Source organism: Megascapheus bottae, chromosome 23 (assembly GCF_031878675.1).
Source record: "Megascapheus bottae isolate mThoBot1 chromosome 23, mThoBot2.hap1, whole genome shotgun sequence".
Taxonomy (NCBI): domain Eukaryota; kingdom Metazoa; phylum Chordata; class Mammalia; order Rodentia; family Geomyidae; genus Megascapheus; species Megascapheus bottae.
Window position 1 is genome coordinate 1,699,536 of NC_143531.1, and position 18,787 is coordinate 1,718,322.

An 18,787-nucleotide genomic window follows, 5' to 3' on the forward strand; every position below is an offset into this window, starting at 1 on the left:
TCACACTGAAGGTAGAAGTGTAGAAGGTAATAAAATATCTGATTCATCTTTTCATCCAATACCACTATGATTTGCTTTTGAAGTTTCTTTTGTAAATTTACTCATGTTTTGTGTTTCTTACTCTTGTGGGTCAATGGGAAATTAGTTAAATAGTTGTTCTTTGTGAACTTCCATTTATTTGCTTCAAGTAATAACAAATTGTACAAAACACTAAAGTAATATTTAGACAAAAGTACAATGTCACTATAGATTAAATACCCCTTCTTTCCTTATTTTCTTCTGACATAGCTTGCAATTTTTTGTCTGCTTTTGTATTATACATTTCATAGTTTTCACAAACGGAAATAAAACGATGGAGAAGTTTTGCAATAGTCAAGCCCAAGTTCAAGTCTGGGAAAATCATTATTGTGCTCCAATTTCTGAAAGAAGACACAGTTTTTGATCAAATGTGTAATTTCCTTGATTGTTCAATACAGTGGATTATGGACAGAAGTCAGAACTTACTGTGCAAAGGCCTTAGATTAAAAATGACTCATTACCCATTCTTAAATGTCTGAGAAATGGAGAATTTTAGAAAAACTATCTCAATAATAGAGACTGCTAAATTTGTCAAGATTTTTTTTCTCTGTACACTAGATTATTTTATTTTGAAAATCATAGCCCTAATGTTCTTCTGACAAAATTTCATAGACATAAGATAATTGAAAGTAAGATGCAATTTGCCATTTCTTTTTTGTGCTAGTACTGGAGCATGAGCTCAGGACATCACTTTTCATTCAAGCCTAGTGCTCTACCACTTGAGCCACTCCTCTCTTTGTCATATTTTTGTTAACTGGAGGTGAGAGCCTTATAGGCTTTTCTAGTTGAGCTGGCTTCAAACTTTTATCCATAGACCTCAGAAAGCTAGGATTACTTGTATGAGCTACCAGTGCTTGGTAGATTATCTGTATGAAAGCATTTCACCAAAAATATTTCACATCCTACTAATTATGGTGTTTCTCAACTTAGTGTTTACTTGGTTTACTAACTGTATAACATCCTATTGTTACATCATAGAAGACAATATTAATAATATTGATAATAGATATAGCATAGGAAAGAAGGAAAAAGTATCTCCAAGAGATTGCTTGTGGATGTCAAAGCAAATCAGACAGAGAACAGAAGGCCCTGAATCTATTTTACTCAGAAGAAGGGAATTAGTTTGATTTCTATCACTGCTTAAGCCATAAATCTGTAAAGCATCCAGCATCTTCTGGGAGCTCACCCAAACTGGAAAAATAAGGCTGGTCCTTTGGAATTTGATGGCATTCCTTTCCAGTATGCAATCTCTTCCCGAGCTAGTGATGGAAATGGATGCTGGAAACAGAAGAAAAAGTTTAAGAGTAGGGACTGCAGCGGGTGATGGTGTGAATCAACAATGTAAAATAACTTATTTTCCTATCTAATTACCATAAGCATTCATAATGGTCAGTTTGAAGGATAATTAAGTGTGAAAAGTGAGCCACCAGAGAACAGAGATTAAAAGTAAATCATATGCTTGTCTAATTATTATTTGAGTAGAAATTAAACCTACCCATTAACAAACACAAATACTTATTTTAATTAGACATCAGCAAAGTCAGAAACCAAGCTGTTTGCTTGCATAGATGTATGTGTGTGTGTGTGTGTGTGTGTGTGTGTGTGTGTGTGTGTGTGTGTGTGTGTTTGGTTCTGGGGCTTGAATTCAGGGTTGAGGCATTGATCCATTATTTTGCTCAATGCTAGCAATCTATCACTTGAGCCACAGCCCCACTTTTTTTTTTCGGTAGTTAATTGGAAATAAGAGTCTCATAGACTTACAGACTTTCTGCTTAAGGCTGGATTTTAACCACAATCTGAGATCTTAGCATCTTGAGTAGCTACGATTGCAAGAATGAGCCACTAGTTCCTGGCTTTAAACAGATTTTTATTGTGGAAATTCATCATCACATTGATATATCTCTGAGGACCTAGGCTGCAATCAATAATAAATGGGAATTAAAAACTTACATTTTTTTTTCTCTTTTTTGTAAGTTAAAATTTTGAGAGCATTGCATTCCATTTTGTTTTTATCTGCCAAAGGTAAGCTATTTATCAGTATCTGATATTTTTAACTGAAACTAAGAAGATTGTTAAGAAAAGTAAATTTCATTTAACTGTTAAAATATTTATTGTTACTGGGTACTGGTGGCTCACACTTGTAATCCTAGTTACTCAGGCAGTTGAGATCTGAGGATTGCAGTTTGAAGCTAGCCAAGTCAGACAAATCAAAGAGACTCTTATCTCCAATTAACCACCAGAAAAGTTACAACTGGAGCTGTGGCTAAAGTGGTAGGGTGCTACCCTTCAGTATAAAAACTTAGCAACAGTACCCAGGATGGTAAAAACTAAACTAAACTAGCTAACTTTAGTTTGCATTTCTTTTAGCATCAAAATCCTTGAATTTTAATGCACAAATGTTTTTATTAACCCTGAGGATCAAAAGGGAAGTCTTCTTTCTCTTTTTTATATGTATATGCATGAATTTATCAACTACTGAAAGCACTGTAGCTGCTTTGTTTGGAGGCAAGTATGCAGCAGCGACAGCTAAGTACTTTTGTGAACATAACTTTAAGAGTAAGATTCTCTCATCTGGAAAGAATGTGTTGAGTTTGTGTGGAATTGCTCTGCGTTTACATCGTTATGGCCCCATGAGGCACACTGACTGGCAAAGGCTAAGAAATGTTGCAGAAGCCTCACGACCTTCCGTGTCAACACTCAGTGTCACCATTCCTGATTTTCTGAGGGTGTCTCTGCCAACTTTCCACTTTGTGTCCAAAAAAAAGTCATTCAGGGGTTTTTGTCCAGTGGATTAAGTGGCAACACATTATCTCAATTTTTCTTCCTAAAATGTCTTAATCTTTATCCACATTCATCACTATTATTTTCTCTGGCTGTGGAATTCTGTTTAGATTTTAACACTTGAAAAAAATAAGTTAATTTGAAAAATACAGAGAGAAAAATGTGGCCATTCATGAACGGACAGGTTAATTGTGATGCACAGGACAAGGGGAAATTATTCAATAGCAAAAAAAAAGTGATCTATCAAGCCGTTAAAACCCAGTTCTGCTGGGCAAGTGTCAAAGGGAGGTGGAGGATGGTGACAGTGGAGATTGCGGAGATAAATTTGCTGGGAATCCTTTATATGTTTCCATAAAGATAAAGCAATTATGCTTTTGAAATTGTTTTTAAAAAGGGTGGAATGGGTAAAGGACAGAGAATGAAGGTTAGATTGTTAGAGAACATTGTACACAATCCGTATTAATAGGAAAGCCAGTCTTCTTTATATTTGTAAGTATTCATACTCATTACAGCTCGCACAACAAGATAGGCTAATGTAAAATCCTTAAGTAAAGATGGAAACTTAAGGGGCCAGGAGTTTGGCCTAGTGGGAGAGTGCTGGCATAGCATGCGGAAAGACCAGGGTTTGATTCCTCAGTACCACATACCTAAAAAAAAAAAAAAAATAAGCCAAAAATGGTGCTGTGGCTCAAGTGGTAGAGCTCTGGCCTTGAGAAAATCCAAGGACAGTGCTCAGGCCCTGAGTTCAAGCCCCAGGACTGGCAAAAAAGAAAAAAAAAAAACCTAGCTAGCAAACTTGATGTTGTCCCAGAAATATTCTGGAAACGAAGAATTTGTGTTGAGAAAGAAGGGCTGTGCCCATTGGTTCACACCTGTAACCTCCAGCTACTCAGGAAGGGAAGAGTGGAGGATTGTGGTTAAAGGATATTCTAGGCAAAAAAGTAGAATCTTAGTGTTTGTAATGTGGGCATGGTAGTGTATGCCTGTCATCTCAGCTAAGCAACAGAAAAAAATAAGAGGATTGTGGTCCAGGCCAGAAGGAAAAAGAAAGAAATAAAAGAGTTACATGCATCAAAAGGTCTGGTGAATGTGATTGAGTTATAAGAAAATACCCCAATCAAAAAATCAAGAAATAGATAAATACATGTTTTACAAAGTACAAATGTACCCATTTTAATCCTACACACTGAACTTTCCCTGATACAAAAGACAATCTTTGTTATACTGGACAATACAATTTTTGATGCAAATGGAAAGCTAAGTAACTTTACCATTCTTTAAGAATATGCCAAATAAAACAATGAGCTGTCCTTAATAATGTCTAGAATGGCTAAACATAAAAACAAATATGACATTCAGTTGTGTGGGTGAACTGACAAGCTGGCTTGTCCTTCTTAAAGCATAGATGTAAATATACATCAGTGAAATCATTATCTCACAGAGCATGCTCTAACTAAACATGCACTTACAACCCCTCTTTCCCTAAGATACTTTCCCAGGTAAAATGAATGTATATGTGCACCAAAGAATTCATATAAAATGTTCATAGCAATATTATTTGTGATGTTCAAATTCATAACATCTAAGTATTCTTCAACACTGAGAGGCATAAGTATACTGTACATTTGTGCAATAGAATACCTGATGACTATGGGAAAAAATGAAACGAGACTATATGCAAGTACAGGGAAAATATTTGACTTCCTCTTGAAGATGCTGTCTTAAAAAATAAAAACAGGAGCCGGGCACAGTGGCTCACACCTGTAATCCAGCTACTCAAGAGGCTGAGATCTGAGGGTTATGGTTCAAAGCTAGCCCAGATACTAAAAACCATGAGACTCTTATCTCCAGTTAACCTCCAGAAAATGGGAAGTGGGGCTGTGACTCAAGGGGTAGAGTGGTAGCTTTGAGCTAAAGAGCTCAGGGACAGCACCCAGGACCAGAGTTCAAGCCCCATGACCGAACAAAATTAATTAATTAATTAATTAATTAGATGAAAACAGGGGCCAGGAATGTGGCCTGGGGGTAGAATGCTTGCCTAGCATGCACCAAGCCCTGGGTTCGATGCCTTGGTGCCATGTCCTCAGAAAAATCCAGAAGCCATTCTGTGGCTCAAGTGGTAGAGTGCTTACCTTGAGAAAGCCCAAGACAGTGCCCAACCTTGAGTTCAAGCCCAAGGACTAGCAAGAAATAAAGCAAGCAAACAAACAAAAAATATTTGACATTTGATTTTGATTATTCTATCCTTTACAGTCAGTGATCAAAATTTACAATCCTCAGAATTAGCAATCCTTCCGTCCATTAGCAATCCATTATGGTTAGGGTTTGGGGGTGATGAAGGATTTTTCAGATCATTATTGGGGAGCAGGAGGAGTGAGTTCTTCAATCATGACGTAGCTTAAGCCTGTCTGGTGCCAGGGGCTCATACCTATAATCCTAGCTACTCAAGCTACTGAGGTCTCAGGATCATGATTCAAGCTATCTTGGGAAGAAAAGTCCATGAGATTTATCTCTAATTAATCACCAACAAGACATGACAATTACTGTCAGCTACATGAATTGAATTCTGCAAAGAATCAGAGAGAGAAGAGCTTAGTTATAATAAACAATCAGAAGTTCTGAGGTCTTTAGACATAAGTTGTTGCTATTGTTGTTTTTAATCAAATCCCTCTGAACCCCAATGCTTAAAAGCCTTTATTGTAAACACATTTAACTTCAACCTTCAAGTGGAAAATGAAAGTTTATAACCCCCTTATAGACAATAGACAAATCCTCTCTTATTTTGTTAACCATTCACCTTCAAAAAGATAAGGTTAAATTCTACATATCACATTTACTTTGTACCCTATCCAAGAATATCTGAAAAAAATTCATATTTTCCTTTTGTCCAGAAGGCCAATAATGCCAGCATCACCTTGTTCATAATAGATTTTTTTTAAAGTTTCTCTTCTGGATAGGCTTTCATTAAGTTGCCTAGAAAAGTGAGAATGCTATTTGGTCATTCTTGCCCTACATTCCAGAATACATGATGGCAAAAAAAAAAAAAAAAAAAATCTAGTTCTTGTCCCTGCCACGTAGACACTTTCTGCACTCACTGTAAGCTTTTAGTTTATACCAGAACTTGAAGTGAGGTTCTTAGTGGGTTATCAAACTCTTATGAGTTAGCTGAGGGAGTGAGAAGTCCAGGCCACCACTCTTCTGCCTCCATGCTGCTCTGGAAGCATGGATTTTCTGGAAACAGTTGACTAAAAGCTCAATACTTCAGACTTCAGCCTCTCCCCCTCTGCTCCCTGTGTAGTTAAGTGCTTCCATGTGTGAGGCAAGCCGAGCATTCAGTTCAGCTTTTGCCTCGGGCTGATAAAGAAAATCAAGTTTTTCTTGCACAAGTCACAGGGAGAGAAGGGAAGTGCAGTTTTGACAGCTCGTAGTGAAAACAGGAGCACGTTTAGATTACATTACTTGAAGGACTTAGATCCAATCAATCCACACACTGAAGTCACATTTCCTCTCAGTTATTGTTTTGTTTTTTTTTTTCTCACAGAGCTACCAAATGATTCTGGAGACAATGATTTGATTATGCAGCTATAAAAAATATCTACAAGAAATGTACTGGATATTTTTAGTTCTCACAAGCTTAGAATTCTAATGTCTCTAAGAATAAATGATAATGTTAGAGCCACTGATACTGTATTTGTTTTTAGAGAATTTTGTAATACTCTAACAAGAAGCCCAAAGTCTTGCAGGCTTTCCTGGCTGGGCGGCTTCCAACCTCGATCCTCAGATCTCAGCCTCCTGAGTCACTAGGATTACAGATGTGAGCTATGAGCTCTTTGCTTAGGTTTTAGTTTTATACATAGCAAGTTCTACTTCCAAAAGAAAGAAGGAAGCCACTTTCCTCAGTGATTTAAGATGCATTGTACACAAACTGCCATGTTGAAACCAAACCCCTTTGTACAACTACTTAGAGATTTTTTAAATGCTTTATTGTGACTATAAAGGTGATATAAAAAAGGTTACTGTTTCATAAGTCAGGTAATATGAATGTTTCTTTTAGGACAATATCATTCCTTCCTTTGTTCCTTTTCTCCTAGTTTTTCCTTCTTGTCACCATCCACAAGTTTTATAGCTCACGTCCAACATAATATCTAGTGATAACCAGTGCTACATTTGTTCACTTATGGGTCAACATAATATCTAGTGATAATCACTGCTACATTTGTGCCCTATCTTAACTATCACCCCCCAGCAGAAAAGTTAACAAATGATGAAAAAAGAAAAGAAACCTGTCTAGTTTCCATTTTCTGGAGTTCATTTCAGTAAATAGTTTATGTGATCTGAAGCACATTGGCATTGCATCTTTGTGTTCCTCCACTAAAAGTAACCTCCTTTGGTCTCAGTGTGTGTGGACACCTACAATTCTGTACATTTATTTTAGATTTAGCTCCCACATATGAGAGAAAACATGCATCATTTGTCCATCTGCGCTTGGCTTACCTTATTTAACATGATGACATCCTATTATTCTTTCTAATGGTTGTGTAAATTCTTAAAAGCAATTTTTAAAACAAAAATAAAAAGTAGTAATATAAAAACAGTAAAGAAAGATAGTTAAAAAAATTTAAGTAAACTAAGAATGAAATCATGGTGACTACCTGGGGAAGAGATGTTGAAGACAGCGTTTGGAGAAACAGTCACTTCACTGCAGCATGCACATGAGACTTTGTTTCAGGTCTTTTAGACATAAATGTTGACTGTAAAGAGTAATCAAGGGAAGCCTGCCCATTCTCAAGAATTTTCAGAGAATTGCTCAAGTCCACTGCTTTTATCTTGAATGTGACTGTCATATTCAAAAAGATGACCAACATGATTATAGATAGAAAGATAGATAGATAGATAGATAAATAGATAGATGTGTGCTTCCATATGTATTTGCATATACATATACTATTACAGTGGATTATGTATTTTTTAATTTGCAAGAAAAATGTTTTTGTAAGCTAAAATGCATATTTTTATTAAAAATTACTATTACCTAAAGACAATAAGGTCTCCTTAGCTTGGTTTTTGGTTTATGTGTGTACGTGTGTGTGTGTGTGTGTGTGTGTGTGCGTGTGTGTGTGTATGTGTGTGTTAATCCTAGATTTGAACTCAGAGTCGACCAACTCTGTCAGATCCACGTGCAGCTTTTTGGTGATTAATTGAAGCTAAGAGCCTCACAGGCTTTCCTGCCCAGGTTGGCTTTTGAACCACAATCCTCAGAACTCAGTTGTCTCCTGTATAGTCAGAATAAGCAGCATGAGCCATCAGCTCCAGCTAACTCTTTGTTTCTCTATACCTTTCATGTATGTATAGATCACAAAAAAGACGATACAAGACATTCTGTAGATTTTTGTTTTTTGCTTCTGCTGGCACTGGATTTGAACTGATGGTACTGGAGCTGGCTCAGCTTGCTCGCTCTACTGGTGTTCGACCACTTGAGCCGGGACTCCAGCCTTTTTATTTGTTAGGAAGTGGAACCTCTTCGACTTTTGTGCCTGGATTAGCTTTGATCTTTGATCACCCAGTTCTTAGCTCCCTGACTGGCAGCCACTTGTAGCTGACTGGCAATGTATAATTTTAACAGTAACCATATAGAATTTTATAACCTTTAGTCATATACAATTTATCCTTATGTGTCATTAAAAATACATTTATCATTTAGTTATGTATCATGTCTGCAAAAAAAACAACATTTGACCTTAAAAATAAAAACTCAAACAACTTTGTGGCAGGATAACCACAGAACTTGGGAATCTAATAAAGTTTTTGCAGGATTTTTATTAGCATTTAGGCTACTAGTTGAAACTACTTCCTTTCACTTCGTTTTAGTATAATTGTTGAAAAACTTGTTATTTTTACTGAGGAACATGAGGCTGGGAATTGAGTTAAAGAAGAAAAGAAAAAGAATGTAAAAGTTGTAGCCACAAAGGAATGAAAAGTTCAATGAAAAGAGCAGATACTTGAAGACATCAACCAATATAAACTGCAAAGAATAACTGCAGCCATTGGAAAAATACAGGTCCAGAGGTCCTTGAATTTAACTCCCAAGATTCAGTAAAACTTCTTATTTATGTCCTGTATAATACCTCAGGTACTGTGTTGTCTTCAGCACGTGGATACTGATGAAGGAATGGGAGCACTGTTCTAGGCCAGCCCAGATATGCAAGTTCACAAGACTCCTTTGGTAATGGCTGTGTCTGGTTCATGCCTCTTGTTCCTAGAGACACAAGAAAACATAAGTAGGAGGATTGTAATCCAGGTCAACTTAGACATAAAACAAGACCCAACCTTGAAGATAACTAAGTTAAAAGGAGTTGGTTGTGGGCTCGGAGTTTGCCTAGCGTTAGAGTGCTTGCCTAGCATGCACGAAGATCCAGATTTGATTCCTTAATACCACATAGAAAAAAGTCAGAAGTGGTGCTGAGGCTTAAGTGGTAGAGTTCTTGCCTTGAGAAAGTCCAAGGACAGTGCTCAAGCCCTGAGCTCAAGCCCAGGACTGGCACAAAAAAAAGAGTTGGTTGTGGGGCTTGAGTGGTAGAACACATACCTAGCAGCTACAAAGCCCTGAGGTCAATTCCCAGTACCATCAGGACCATGAACAAAACAAATGAATCCAAATTGACATTTTTATTGCATACAAAGTAAAAAAATTCATGCTTTTGGCACTTTTTCATCACTATAAAATCAAGGAAAACACCAGCCTTTCTAGGAGCCACTTGTGATTGTTATAGCTTTGAAACTACAATAAAGTTTACATATATATTTATATAGAGAGAGAGAGAGAAAGAGAGTATATATATATATATATATATATATATATGTAGAGAGAGAGGGGGGGAGCAAAAATCTAAATCACACTCTTACAGAAGGGATAGACGGAGCTACTTGTATCGTAGTAATCCATAATTACAAGGATGTCTCGTTTTGCCAGGACATGGTGACATTTCAACAAATAAATGCATAAAGTCTCACCTTTGCATGACCTGGCCCTAAGTATGTTTTCTCTGGCCCCATCCCAGCTTATTACTGTCAAGAGAAAGGCAGCTGTTTCATTCCACTCAGATCTGATCTGCCATGCCATCAACGGGGAGAGAATCCAAAGGAAAACTCTTCATTTTCCTTCTCTGAAAGGCCAGTACTGTAAGCTTTTTTTTTTTGTAGATAGACCAATGAATTCATTCAAAATAAAGTACTGCTTTTCTCTTCCATAGCTTTTTTTCTCATATTGTACAAGTTGATTGAAAATGTCCTTGTCCCTGGCTTCAGTTTCCTGTTCTCAAAATGGCTTTAAAGTGGATGAAGTCTCATTACAGACTGAAAGGATGCAAGGACACTGAGAGGCCTGGAATCAATGGGATGTACAGAGGCTGGGGGAGAGTTACACGGTCAGAGGTAAATTATTCAAATGCAGCTGAAGGGTCTCTGATGACCAGGAACACAGAGAGATTGGCAAATTACTTAGAGCAGCAGTCATCATCACTACCTAAGCCTATTCTTAAGGCTTCCAATGGAAAGACAAGAATTAACAAAGAAATTAATGGGAGTGGGAGTTCCTGGTTGTGTGTGTGTGTGTGTGTGTGTGTGTGTGTGTGTGTGTGTGTGTGCCTCCAAGGCTTAGGTTTGAACTCAGGGCCCAGGCACTGTCTCCAAGGTTTTTTGATTATTTAGAGGTGAAAGTCTCACAAACTTTGTTACCTGGATTCAAACTGGAATCCTCAGACCTCAGCCTTCTGTGAAGCTTGGATTATAGGAATGAGTCACTGGTACCCAGTTCAAAGAAATTAATTTTTGAGCCACAAGGTGGATGCAAGACCTGGAAACATTAAAGTAAAGGGAGAAAGGGAGGGGAGATTTAGGGTTTACTGAGTGGTTTTCCTACACAGATTCTCAAATCCTCATCTCTGGCTTTCTATTAAAATACAACTGAGAAGTAACTATGGACCAAGTACTAGCACAGGGGCAAAGCAAAAACCAGCTAGCGCAGGACAAACAGAAATGATCATTTTTTATATAAAAGTAAAGATAATCAAGATGAATAATCTATCTTTTGCTCTATCTCTCTTTCTCTCTGTCTACCATCTATCTACTATTGTGAGTACTAAGTATGAACTCAAGGTCTCTTACTTGCTAGGCAAGTACTCTACCATCAAGTAGAAATATTTCACTGGGTGCCAGTGGCTCATCACAGGAATCCTAGCTAGTTAGAAGGCTGAGATCTGAGGACAGGTTCAGAGCCAGCCCAGGCACACAAATCTTTTATCTCCAATTAACCAACAGAAGCTGGACATGAAGGTATGGATCAAATGCTAGAATGCCAGTCTTGAGCAAAATGCTAAGGGAGATTGTTCAAGATCCAGTACTAGTGCATACACAGGCTTGCATACATGCTCGCACACACACAAAAAGGATGATGTCAGTGTTACAAAAAATTACTCAAAATAGTCATTTATTATCATGACTCATGTATTTTTAATAAAATATGAAAAACAGATTACTAAGAAAGCATATCTACACTATATAAATTCTACAAAGCTTTAAATATATGCAATATGCATATATAAAATTATATATGAGCTATATAATATGCTATATGTTGTGCATATATACTGTATGTGTATACTATATAAAATATATACAGTATATATACTTCATATATGGTATACTGTGTATACCATATTTTGTGTATATAGTATATACACTGTAAATATATGCATACAGTATATAGCATACATGTTTATACTACATATATTATATAGTGTATACAGTATACATACAGTGTATAATACATAATATACAGTGTGTTTATACTGTATATATTACATAATGCATATAGTATATATACAGTCTATATACATTTTGTATATGTACTGTATAATATATAGTATAAGTTCATTGTATGTATTCTATATAAATACAGTACATATCTGCTATATACTACATACTGTATATACAGTATAGAGTATATACAGGGCATATACTCTATTCTTACATGCATTTAGTCAATAAAACATGGTATGATGCCTCTTTCTCACAGTATCAAATCACTAGTAACAACTGGGAATATGTAATAAAAGGTACTCAGTTCGGTTCAATATAAGAACATTTTTGTTTCAGGACAGACTTTATTCTGTCTGAAAGCCTTAAGCTTATAAAGTAAAAACATCTGTTTTCCATTTGTCATAACTTTTTAAATGTGTGATAAATATTAGGAGAAGATAAATACTTCTCTTGTGTTGTTATATATTTTTGTCTTTCAAGTATCTTTTGTTGGGAGTGATTTAAAGATAATATGAAGCAGTATGCTACATTCTGAAATCTAAAAGAATAAGATATAATCCTTCATCTTCAGAGAACTCCTTGTAAGGAAAAGGTAGGAATTAACTTCTAGAACACAAAAATAGTTTGGACCTCTATAATAGGGTAAAACAAAAAAATGGTGACAACATAACGGTACAATAGACATTTGGGCTCTGAGAAATGGAAAAACCATATGCCTTAACTGGAGTAACTTTTGCGATTGCATTTTAACAAGTCCAGATGTACCAATGATTCTGCAATTGTTGAATTCAACACTATACCAGATCATAACAGACCCTGGACTTTCCCTGTCTCCAAATTGTCTTTTTCAGCTTGTTCAATATTTTAATCTCCTAGACTTGCTCTTTGATGAATTCAAGATGATGGTGAAATTTTAAATTCTCCTTATACTGTCCAAATACAGCTTCACCCTTTCCTCTTGTATTCTTTATTCAAATATTAAGAATGCTTTCTGTGACACCACCCAGAAGACTCATTTTTGGGTCTCATTGACCAGAACTTTATTGCATCTCAATTCTACACCAATCACAGGCACAGAAAATGGCAAGAGGCATAGGATCATCGCAATGAGGACACAAATTGTACTGCATTTGAAGAGGTGTGACCAGATCAGTGTGGAAACACTCAATGGTAGCAGAGGTGCAGTTGGAAACAAGCCTGGAAAAGTAGGCATGAGCCAGCTAACCACTAAATACCATACTAACAAGCTTCTGTTTTCCTCCCCTGCCAATTTGGAACTCTGTCAAGTTGTAGGCACAGGAATCTATTACATTCATATTTCAACGAAGAACACACCACTGGAAGCATAGATGAAAACCTAGATTCGGGGTTCCATTGTACTATTAGTGTATGAATATGATGAAATAAAAGATCTGAATAATAAGAACAGACAGAAAAAAAGAACAGAATACAAACCATGACATAAAAGAACCTGAAGGATGAGGAGTAAAGCAGAAATAATAAGCCCTCGTGTGGTTCTGGTTTGGTTTGATGCCATTCACTGAGACAGGAAATATAAGAAAAGAGTACTTGTGGGAGAAAACAAATGGTTCCATTTCAAACACCACTAAGTGAAGATTGTGATAGACGTTTTGATGCATGTGTCTGGATTTAAGGGTAACTTGGCCTAGTCATGATGATTTCAAATTGTCTTGCATACTTTACACACAGCAGAGCAGGGGAGTATTGGTTTAGATCTTAGCAAATACTCATATGCTCCTGCTATCGGAAAGCTGCTAATTTATGCCTGGAATCCTAGCTACTCCGGAGGCTGAGACTTAAGAATCAAAGTTTGAAGCCAGTCAGGCAACAAAGTCTATGAGACTCTTATCTCCAGTTAACCACATAAAGGATTAAAGTGGAGCAGTGGCTCAAATGATAGAAAACTAGCTTTGATGGAAAAGCTAAGAGATAGTGCCCAGGCCCTGAGTTCAGTACTGGAAAAGTAGAGAATTAAATATAGTACGGTTATGTAGAAAAATACAGACAGAAAATATCTGACTTGGAAAAGGAAAAAAATACCATGAATAATTCATAAAATTGTCAAAACTACTAGTGATAATTTTAAATTGGTTTATGGAACTGATGTTAGCATAATAAATTTAGGGCTTTGGAAAAACAGATTCCCTAAACTTTGGTTTTTGTTTTCTTTTGTTTCTGTGTATGCTGGTTCTGAGGCTTGAACTCAGGACTTGGGCTGTCGTTGAGCTTTTTTTATCCAAGGCAGGTGTTTTCCCACTTGAGCCACAGCTCTCTTTCTGCTATTTTGGTGGTTAATGAAAGGGTCTCATGGAGTTTTCTGTCCCACTTGGCTTTGATCTGTGATCCTGAAATCTCAGTTGCCTAAATAGCTAAGATTAGATCACTTGATTTAAATATGCAGTTTTAAAGTTCTTTGGTTTACATTCATTATTTGATTATGTAATTAAAATTAAGGCCTTTTCTGAATGATAATGATCACTACATAAAATTATTGACACATATGGGCAAGCATTGGTAAGAGCATTAAAATAATTCAGCATTCAGAATTTCTAACAGTATTAATGGGGTTTTGTTTCTGACTTTTTTGATATTGATCTCCTGTTATAAAGTATTTTTCCTTACATTAGTAAAATTTTGGGGTATTTCTATTCATTGTGTAAGATTTCATAATTAGTTTAGCTCCCTACAGCTAGAATATAGTAGTATTTGAAGACTTACACTGTGTTATACAAAATGGGGAAGACTAATTTCTTGTAAATAATCAGATTTGGATATCTTCATTCATGTAGATAATCCATCTATAAAATGACAACTGAGAAAAATTGGAAAAAGAGGGCTTTTCCTCTTGTACTTGAGAGACGCAATAAATTTTCATTACCCTCGCTGTTACCAATTCCCACCAAATATGTCTTTAGTTTATTTGATTTTTAATATTTTAATTAATTTATTTGTTTTTGTGCCAGTACTGGGGATTGAACTCATGGCCTTAGCACTGTCCTCTGGCTTATTTGCTCATGGCTTCACTTGCATTGGAGATAAGAGTCTCATTGGTGATAAGAGTCTCAGGGACCCTTGCCCAAGCTGGCTTCAAATTGTGATCCTCAGATCACACCCTTCTGAAAGATAGGCTTCCAGGCCTGAGCTACAGCCACCTGGCCTAAATAGAATTGTATGAGCAAGACCAGCATTGATGCTTGAAGGTATTAGTGGTTCCACTCTTCATTTCAGAACACCCTACATATTTCTCTCACTTAATATCTGTATGAACACTTCAAGTATGTGATGCATATTGTCTGACATTAGTTTGATTAATTCCTTTAAGGATCTTGTGACAAAACTAAGTGAATGTGTTTAATGTCAGAATCATTTGTTAGATGGTAGCTAGGGCTAAGAGAGATGCTGTTGTTCCTTTTCCAAATCATTAGGTAGGAAATAATAAATAAGCATTGTTGCTCAGAGCACAAAATACATTTCCACAGAATGGACTCAGAATCTCTAATTGTACTTCAGTCGTGATGTCATACATAACTCAGACCCCCTCCCTTCCCCCCTCTCTCTCCCTCTCACTAACAAATGCCTGTTTGTTTTACGTGGCTCAAGTTTTCAATCTTCAGTGTCTGAATGAACATAAACAGGAGTTGATCTTTGCTGAGAAAGGTTGTCTTCTTGTAATCATCTTTTTTTGAGACCTAAATTGTCCCCAGCTGCACATTGCTATAAAAAGTAATTAGATTTAATAGGGCTGCCCTCAATTTATGGCCACAGAGGGGAATAAAAATCACATTTTAAGTAAAAGCCACAGCTTTTAAATGGAGATGGATGCTATTACAGAATGTCCCTAGTAAAAACAACCTTTCACAGGACTGCATTGGAGACATTTTATTCCTCCAGTCATTTTTACTTTGAAAGAAAAAGGCATTATCTTTACTATGAATCTCACTGAACTCTCAAGGAGCAGGGGCTTTTCTTAAATGGCTTTTTCCAAGACTTGACCCACGTTTGGGATTTGTTTTTGTGAAGCCTTCACTCAGCTTCTGCCTTAATGCTCCCTCTGAGGCCACAGGACTCAGGGAGAGACATTGGTTTACCTCCTCTGACCTAATGAGATATTGATTTTCATTGAATCTTGAATTTAGATAACTGATGGCTCAAAATCTAGTGTTTTTATTGAACCATTCTTTATCCAACTATGGTTCTGCAAGTATTACAGCTCTTTCAGTGGGTTTTACATGATTGTTTCTTTCCTGAGATGGAAATATAATGGAATGAAAATTAAATCATGGGTATAACAGACATTTCTTAAAAGCTCTAACTTGGGGGTCTTTGGGTTTAAGTGAAATAAATTAATATATTTGGGGAAATAATTGATTCTACACTGCTAGAGATGATAGATGCCCTTATAATAGTTATGTTTGCATGTATATAACAACACTTGTGGGCTACACAAATTATAAATAGTGGCAGAGAGAAGCCTATGTGCATGTATGCGCATGCATGTGTGTGCCTAATTATCAACTGATTTTGAGGATTTTATACAGCCTACAACCTGTCACCACTTCAGACTTCACAAAACATTATATTTATCTTAAACTGATACAAATTCAAGAGAATTTTTGCTTGATAAAGTTTCAATGAAGCAAGTATTGAAGCAGTTTCATTTCTACTCAGTTAAATATAGTTAACTTTATCCTGAAGATCCTTAAAACACTGAAAAAGGGCCAGGAGTTTGGCCTAGTGGTAGAGTGCTTGCCTAGCAATGCACAAAGACCCGGGTTTGATTCCTCAGTACCACATACATAGAAAAAGCTGGAAATGTGGAAATTATGTTGTGGCTCTAGCCTTGGGAAAGTCCAAGGACAGTGCTCAGGCCCTGAGTTCAAGCCCCAGAACTGAAAAAAAAAAAAAGCACTGTATAAGCTGATACTAATTATTTCCTATTTACTTATTTTTTCAGCCTAAACATTTGCACTTTTAAAATTCGGTTTGTATTTTTCTAAAATTTTCTCAATGCTCTACGTTAATATGAAATTAAATTAGGTGTTAGAATTTCTATCACTAAGCTGTCATCCTAGCTACTCGGGAGGCTGAGATCTGAGGATTGCAGCTCAAAGCCAGCCCAGGCAGAGAAGTCCATGAGACCCTTATCTCCAGTTAGCACCAGAAAAATGGAAGTGGTGCTGTGGCCCCAGTGGTAGAATTCTAACCTTGAGCTGAAGAGATCAGGTTCAAGCCCCATGATGGACAAAAAAAAAAAAAAAAACACCAAAAAAACGAATTCCTATCACAAGGAGTTGATAACAATCAACAATTTTATTAATTTTATGGTTTTTGAAAAATAAATGAAATAACCTTAGAACTATGTCATAAAGAAAATACCCAGTAAAATATTAGTTATTAAAATTAGTTATCTGGCTGCTTAGTTAAAAGTATAAGAAGATACCAATGTAATCAATGATTTATAAAAATTTTAAAAGTTTACTTTGTGAAACTATTATGTTAGTAAGAAGGAAAGATGCAAGGACAAATGAACAATGCTCTCTGAAGCATTTACCTTCTGGGAAGGTAAAAATTTATTTGCTTCTTGAGCTATACATTTTATAAACCTACATATGTTTCTGTGTGTGTATATACACACATGCACAGAAACACACAAATAGACGATAGATAGATAGCTAGATAGATAAATAGATAGATAGATAGATCTCATGTAAAAACTGTGGATATAGAATGTGTTCATGTATTCATAGATGTGTGTAGCCTGAGTAGGGAAATTGAGATAATAGGATGTTTAAATGCTCAAAAGTTCAGTGTCCTTAGTGTAAAATCCTGTCTTAGTTACAATATTTAAAATATTCCCTGAAAGAATATTTTTTATTTCTGTATTGTATATACCTATAAACCTCAGAGACAACTATGTCAAATATATATATATATTCATCTATCTATCTGTCTATATCTCTATCTATCTATCTACCTATCTACATATCCTCCATGAGTGTGTCATATGTGTAATGAAAGGTCATTATGCTTAAATCAAAGACTAATTCTTGATGACACATCAGTTTCATAAAATATATATAGGGTATATATAGGTTTCTTCTCATAGATAGAGCACGCCTGCGTCCCAGCTTCTCAGGAGGCTGAAATATGACAACTGCAATTGGAAGCCAGCCTCGGTAGGAAATTTTGTGAAATTTTTATATATAATTAATCACCAAAAAGCCAAAAGTGGAGTTATGGCTCAATTGGTAGAGAACTGTTCTTGAGCCAAAAAGCTCAGGGAGAACACTCATGCTCCAGGACCTGGAGAGAGAGAGAGAAAGAAAGAGAGAGAGGGAGAGACAGAAAGAGACAGAGCGAGAGATAAAGAGAGAGAGAGAAACAGACACACAGACACAGAGACCAAGAGAGACAGAGACCGAGAGAGAGAGAGAGTTGCAGACAGAGACAGAGAGAGACAAAGACACAGAGTGGGGAGGGAGAGAATTTAATACTTGTTATATTCATTATTACCATTGTTTTCCGGAAATATATTTTCTTCATAATATAAGTAATTACTTATCCTGATGAAAAAGAATGTCAACTCACACAAGTATCACATTAAAATAGCAATGTACTTAAATAAATGAATTTATTTACAATGAGGAGATGACTTTCTGCTAATTTCGTAGAGTTAAGCTTAAGAAGTACTGCTAATTACTTTTCATTGTTGTTTTTGGGTTGTTGTTTTGTTTATATCTGAACTGGGGCTTGAACTTGGGGCCTCAGTGTAGTTCCTTTGCTTTTATGTTCAAAGCTGGCACTCTACCACTTGACCCACACCTCCACTTTCAGATTTTCTTGGTTTCTTGGAGATAAGAGTCTCACAGACTTTTCTGCTTGGTCTGGTTTTAAACCTGAGTCTTCTGATCTCAGCCTCCTGTGTGGCTGGGATTACAAGTGTGAGCCATCATCCATCCCTGGCACCATTTTATAATCCTACACAAGAACTTCTCAGAGCAGAGACATTTTCCTATGTGCTAACTGAAATCTGACCATAAATAGTAATCCTCCATTTCTTATACATTTTCAAAGCAAAGATATGTGCATA

General features: G+C 36.3%; 1 long non-coding RNA gene across 1 annotated transcript in view; it reads right to left on the reverse strand.

Annotated features, from left to right (window-relative positions):
* Positions 1 to 238: 238 nt before the first annotated feature.
* LOC150047198 (uncharacterized) overlaps positions 239 to 18,787 on the reverse strand; it is an 86,194-nt gene continuing 67,645 nt past the window's right edge. The window contains exons 5-8 of the long non-coding RNA XR_016539378.1: positions 10,594 to 10,711; positions 8,985 to 9,115; positions 1,265 to 1,356; positions 239 to 419 (exon numbers count right to left, since the gene is read on the reverse strand). This is a non-coding gene — a long non-coding RNA (uncharacterized LOC150047198). The remainder of the gene's footprint in view (positions 420 to 1,264; positions 1,357 to 8,984; positions 9,116 to 10,593; positions 10,712 to 18,787) is intronic.